The following is a 7,046-nucleotide window of genomic DNA, read 5'->3' on the forward strand; positions in this document are numbered from 1 at the left end:
TAATGTTTATTTGTTCATTTCAGTATGAAAAATGTTTCCACCAAAAGTGTTTTCAATGCCTGAAATGGACATTCATCAGACTTTAAAATTGAACTACTACAAAAAACTACAAGAGTGGCAAACCGATGACGTTGATGGTGATTTAATTAGTTTTAACTTGTATAGAAACACAGAATTTTCAAAAATTTTGTTAAAAAGATGGAGAGGAGATTACAGAAAAAAAGAATACTGCCAGATTTATCAACAATGTTTATTTTAGAAAAGTTAACTCAAATTGAGTGGTCTATCAGTAAAAAACAAAACATTGAAAGAGCCTATGAAAAAAAGAATGAAGATAAGGATTATTTTGAATACTGTTTTGATTTTGATACAAATCCAAAATCTAGATTTGTCAGAATATCTTTTAATCGATTATCCAAAAATAAAAGACTTCCGGTTGTTTATGTTACGATATACCAAAAAAACATAAAAAAATGTATGTTTTGGCAAGTTCTTTTTTCACTGGTTAGAAGTAGAACAAATCAAAAATGTTGATCGAAGTATCACAATTTAAACTGAGTAGAGAAAAAAAAACAACATAAACCAGACAAGAAATCTAATTTAACTCACTTTGGTGTCAAATGGATATAACGGTTATGTCAGAAAAATTCAAAAAAATTGACTTACTGGGAAGATTAAAAAACAAAGTTTTGTTCTGGTCTATAAAAAATTTGAAGTCCCAAATATTACCCTCCCAAATTTAAAGTCCCAAAACCAATCTTAATTCTGATTGATTAATTTCGCAAATATTACCTGTGAAGCAATGCTCGATTCTGATTGGTTGATATCAAAAAAGCTACAAACTTTTTTGTAAGAAACGCTTGATTTTGATTGGTTGATACGTTTGAAACTCCATGGTTAGCTTGAATGATTTTTCTCAGCTTTGTCAATTAGGATGTTATCCATTCTGATTTTCTTTCACGTTAGAAACAATTAGTTGATGAGTTTGCTGTTTTGACTCACTTTAAACCCTTTTTTGAGGCTATTCAACTCTTCTTATCTAAAAATTTGGGACATTTTAAATCCCCATTTATTCTTTCTTTTCTTATCGAGATGCCGTCACTAATTAGAAACGATAGAATTGCATGTCTTTAATGTAGTAGAGATAACACTCCCTTACACGCATCAAGACGTCGTAGAAACTGTGGTGTTTTGAAGTGTTCGAATTGTAACTTTTATACAAGTAGCGGCGAGGAACGCACTAATCATTTCAACAAGAAGCATTGCCAACATAATGTTAAATTATATGCTCAGCAGTCTCCAAACAAACTTTAAGGAAAAATAAAAAAATATATATTTTATTATTTTAAACATAGAAATTATTATGAAAAATAATTTTTACTGAATCTGAAAAGTTTATACAATTGTGATAAATTTGGTGAAAACTATACTGTTTTAATCACAATACCTGAACTTTCATTTATTTTTTTATTCAAAGGTTTTGATTGACGATTAAGACAGCAAAAATTGAGTCGAATTGTCGTAAAACTTTCCATGGAACTCGATCCGAAAATCTTTAATCAACAGTAAAACTCCCTTGGTTGCTAGCCTGTGAAGACTTTGTTGCGATAAATTTGTAGTAAAAGTGCATAACATACGCTAAACAGTAGTTGCCTAAAAATGGTAAAACTTGGATATTTATAAAACATCGACTAATAAAGGGTTTTGTGTAGTTACTATTTTAAAATTTTATTTGTATAGTGCTTGTGAAAGTGTTCATAGAGTAGAGCGTTTTCAAGCAGATAAAGGGGGTTGTTTTATTAGGAATCATGGTTTTCTATTGTTTTTTTAAATGATTTCAGAAAAGAAATTGATAATTGATCTGGAAAAAAAATGTATGTTGTTGCTAAACTTTGAAAGTCTTAGGATAATGATATACAACATTCTCAACCAAAAATTTATTTCAAGATAAAAATTGTGATAAGTTTGAATTGTATTAAGTTCAAAAATTGCTTTAAATTGGAAATTAGTAGATGAAACAGAAAGAGAGAAAATACTAAATCGAGATAGACACTCAGTTTAATTCATCGAGATTTTTGAGATAATATTACTAAAATTTAGCTTATAAAGTATATCTTGAGAAAAAAAACTGACATAAAAAATCCTAAAGATTTATAATTATGAGTAATTCATTAGAAACATTTGTTATCATCTGATATAATAGGTAAATTTATATGAAGAATCAGTTGTTCTGAGGATAAGTTTTGGAAGATGATACTTGAAGCATGAAAAAAATTTGCTTTCAAGGTCTATATTTCAATATTTGGATAAAAAAGAAGAAAATTTTGATGTGGAAAGGTTTTTAAAAAAATAATATGGATTTTGCTGAAAAGTTCTTTGCAAAACAAAACTCTAGCAGAACCAACTATTGATTAATTGACATTTAACATGAAAAATTTCAATTAGACACACAGTAAAAATTTTATTCTGGTTAGCTTTTTTTCAATTAGAAAATTAGGTAGAACTATATAGTTTTTTGCTGAATTCGTTTCGGAAGAAATCACTATTGTTCCAGTTTGCACCTTGATTTCCTTTGCCCAATCAATTTTTTCGAGACGTGCTCTCTAAGAAGTTATTCATGTTCGGGACTAGGTTTTCAGGTTATAACCAATAGGGCTGCTTTTAATTTGTTCTAAAAGCTCAACGTTGAAATACACCTTTATTTTCTCAATTTTTCATGTGCTTTTGAATGATTCAACTAGCCCTCATTCTTTCTCACTTGAACATTTTAAAGAAAACTTCCGACAAAAATCAAGAATAAAAAGGAATACACTAATTAATTTGCAAGAAAAGTGATAGTTAAAGATTTCAAAAGTTGTGTGATTCTCGAAAGTTGCTTAAAAATTTTACTCTAGCCCATAAACAAGGGAACCTTAAGGAAAATATTTACAGATTACATTGTAATAATCAGACGGTATCAGTTCTAATTTCATCTCTGCCAGCAAATTGTTCGTTCAATTGCTACTATTTTCCCCAGTTCTGAATAAATTTTTATGCAAAGTGAGTTCGATAGCAAAAACATGCTCTAAGCAGAAAGCAAGAACAACCTTAAAACATAAAAAAAACTCTACGGAAAATCATGAAAATTATGTTGCAGAAGCAACAGAGAGATCATCATCAGTTATGAAAAAGATTTTGTTGAATTTTTAACTGAAATTTGTAATTATTAACTTGAAAAATTTCTCAAAATATGTTATTTTTGTACAAATTTCGGTAAGTCATTTAGAAAAAATTCATTTGAATGAGGAGGAGTTAAATCATGGAGTTTGATCTAGAAAAATCTTGATTTTATAGAATTTTGCCTTCAATGTTCATTTGAATTGAGATTCTAATTAAAATTCTCTCTGAACTGGACGAAAAAAAAAACAAGTTAGTCGCCAAAATAAAAGGTTGAAAATGGAAAATTTTTGGGTAAATTTGATTAATTTTTACTTTACCTTCTCAAAACTTACGATTCACTAATTCCGGAAGTTTCAAAATTGATTCGGCTATTATGAGCTTTTTTTATTGCTTAACCCGCTTTTTTGCTCAAATTAAGTAATTTTATCGTATTTCAATAATTTGAGAAAAATTGTGGAAAAATTCATTTTTTTATTCAAAATTTTGTATCATTGTCTCAAAATGGTGCCAATTATAAGACAATTTTTGCTCAATTTTAACTCTGTACCTAAAAGTTTTTTTTTTATTAGATCAGAAGCAACATTACACAAGCCAAAACAGTGAGATTTTTGCAATTTTTTGCCAAAAATCTTGACTTTTTTTGAAGTTTCAGGAGGTTTGAAGCCATTCTGAACTTTCCCTTTGATATTCAGAACCTTAAATAACCTCCTTCTGAGCTCACATTAGGGTAAGAGGTATCATATCTTAATGTTTTGAGTGAAAATTGCGGAAAAACCCATATTTTTGCAATTTTTTCAAGAATTACTTGAAATTTTTGCAACTTTTTTTCCAAAAAACTTTGGCTTTTTTCGAAGTTTCATTAGATTTCAGCATTGTTTTAGGTAGATATAGCCCTTTTTTAAAAATTAATAAAGTAACTAATAGGTGAAATTATACCAAAACTTATCGTGTTTTGAAATTTTTTAGAAAAAAGTCAGTTTTTTTGTTTTTAAAAATCTCAGTTTTTGCTCAAGCTGTTGCCATTGACTTACCATGTAACAAAATATTAATTAAAAGACCTTCATTCCACAATCTACACGTAATTAACCAGTGATATTTAGCAGTTAGATAGCGCGCATGAGATTTTTGCGAAAAAAAATAGATATTTCCACACAAAATCCCAAAAAAAACTGTTATCTAACCATCACACAAACCATAAAACCGCACCATTGATATTTAATATCTTAATATTTTGTAGATTCTATACCCAATCTTAATACATAGCTTGCCGACCGAAAGATCTACTCCCTATCTTAATACATGGGGATCACCCACCTAACCCCCAAACACCAATCTCGTTTCAATCGGTCTCTCGCTCCGAGGTTTGAAATGCGTTAGTCGTCTTCTCTATTCTTGCAAAGTCGCTGTTAGTAGTGTTCCTCCCGATATTTCTTCCTCCGAATATTTTTTGATGGAATGCTTTATGGGCTCCCCAAAGCATTGGAGTCTTTTGCTTTTTGTTTGGCGTGAGCTTCTTCTCACTCCTGTGTCTTCTATGTTCGAGTCGTATTATGCACGCGATGGATGATCGAATCTTTCATCTCGTTCACCCACAAATTGCTTTTTTTCTCTCAGATCGTTGGCCAGCTTCTGTACTACCCTCTTAAGCACTTGGTCTGCCAGGGTTTCCCATTCTGTTGGCGCTAGGTTTCGAGTCTGGAATGTGTCCAGGATATCTTTGGGTTTAGTGGACAAATCCACTTTCTTTGGTTTGCTCTTCTGTTGTTTTCTGGACGTTGAACTCGATTGTGTGTCCTTGTTAGTTTTAGCAACTGATTGACTGTCAGTCGTTGCCGGTTTCTCTTGTTCCGCGTCTTTTCCTTTTTTCGTCTTCTTCTCGGTATTTATCAGAGCGACCTCTTCTTGAGTTTTTGATCCGCTTGACAATCCTGGTCACCTTTTTTTGGCTCATCTCGAGGTTCAGGTCCGCTCAGCATCCATTTTTTTTGAGGTTACGATTAGGAGACTCTGTTGAAAATGTTCTATTGGGTATGACAAGTCAGCCTGCTGCGCCTGTCAATGCAATTCCTCATCTGAGTCACTCTCCTCCAATCTTTCACGTGAGCTGATTTTCTGAAGTTTTTCCGTGGCTCTGCAGATGGAATCTTACTCGAACCTTGTGTTGGTTCTGGTTGTAGGCTGACTTTTGCTTCTGCGATGCCTGACTTTCGGTATCTCGATCCTGCAGAAGTTTTCGCTGTCGACCCTGTTTTGGACGTTACTTTTCCTTTTAGCGGTCTCGTGAGTGCCTGGCCGCTTTTCCCTACATCGTTTTTGCAATTTTTTTTTCTTTGGTGAATGTGTGTTTCTTCATCCTTATCTTCAATGAGTCCCTTCTCCCATGAGTAGATCATTTCCTTCCTGAGTTCAGGATTGGACTGGCCAGCTGCATCCACAATTCGGCATGTGTCGTTCTTCCCGGCGTCTCTATGTTCTTCATTCCACCGGCCGATCGCTTCCAACAGCTCTCTGAGTGTTTTCACTGGTTGGCGATCCAGTGCTGTGTTCAGTTGTTGTTTGTACATCGGACTGTTGTCTCTGCTGAGTTCTCCCTTCACACTTTTTATGTTTTCACTGGATTGGTCGATCCTCCTTTTGAGTTGCGAAGCTCTCAAGGCCGATCGTTCCAGATAATGTATGTCCAAATAGTCAGAATCTGTTATAAGTTTGTCACGTATAGTTTTAATTTCATTTCTCGGGAGTCTTCCAAAATGTGTCAGGAATGGAGAAACTAGGATGGTTTTCTGTTTATTCTACCTTAGATCACGAAATATTGTGCTGAGACAGAGCGTGACTGAATGTTTGTTTTCTTCTTATAACATTACCCCCAGTCTTCGCTTTATTAATTGAATTGTTCGTTAAACTAGTCCACAACCCCGATGGTCACCCATTGGGCAGAATATTTGTTCAATGTTAATTTCAGTGCGAAATTTTTTAAGTGTTTTCCCCTTGAAGCCAGAAAATTGGAATTTCAATGAAAGTTCAAAAAAAACCCACAGTACAGTTTCCGCTCGTCGATTTTGTTACTTTCACTGACGGAAGTTTCGAGAATCTATCTATAGCTACCAGCAAGCAGATTTTTTTCCATTAAGGTTTTCTATCGGCCCCGCATAATCTAATTGTAATTCCTGCCCGGCTGCGTAAGTAGTGGTAGTGGTTTCGAAGCATTTTTAGGAATTAAATATTTTGGGTTCTTACCATATCTAGTACAACTACGGCATTCTTCCGCGAGATTCATTATGTCCTTGTGCATATGAGGCCACCATAGGTATCGTGAAACTCCCAGCATCGAGGATTCCTATCTCAGGTGTCCTCGATGTATTCGCTTCAGTACTGCTTGTGGCAATTGTACTGGTAGGGCCATTCGGATGTCCACCACAATACAGTTGTTTTGCACCCCCATCTGTATCTCCAAAAGAATGGTATTAGTTCGAAGCCCTGTTTGTCCCCTCGTTATATCTGCAGCCTGAGCCGATCCAACCAGGTATTCTCCGACAATAGCTCAGCCAGGAGTTTCTTATCAAATAACTTCGAAAGGTTATCCAGTGTTTCATCTCTTGGCTGCTTTGGCAGCTGCCGGTCTTCTCGTGTGCTGTGTTTATTTTGTCGTGGTGGTTCCTTTGTACAGATCTATTGTTTGTCTTCGTTAACATATGTGGTCATAAGATCATCTTCGAGCCCCTGTAAATCGTTCATTTGGGTTTCTTACGGCTGTGCTGGCAATACGCTGATGTGCGCTTGTGAATTCTCCGCTTCCAGTTCACGGGTGCTGCTTGGTGGTGTACTTGACTCCCACCAATTAGTTGCCGAACGGTTAATATTCTACTATCAGCTTCTTTTTGCTGCTC

Source organism: Symsagittifera roscoffensis, chromosome 10 (assembly GCF_963678635.1).
Source record: "Symsagittifera roscoffensis chromosome 10, txSymRosc1.1, whole genome shotgun sequence".
Lineage (NCBI taxonomy): Eukaryota > Metazoa > Xenacoelomorpha > Acoela > Convolutidae > Symsagittifera > Symsagittifera roscoffensis.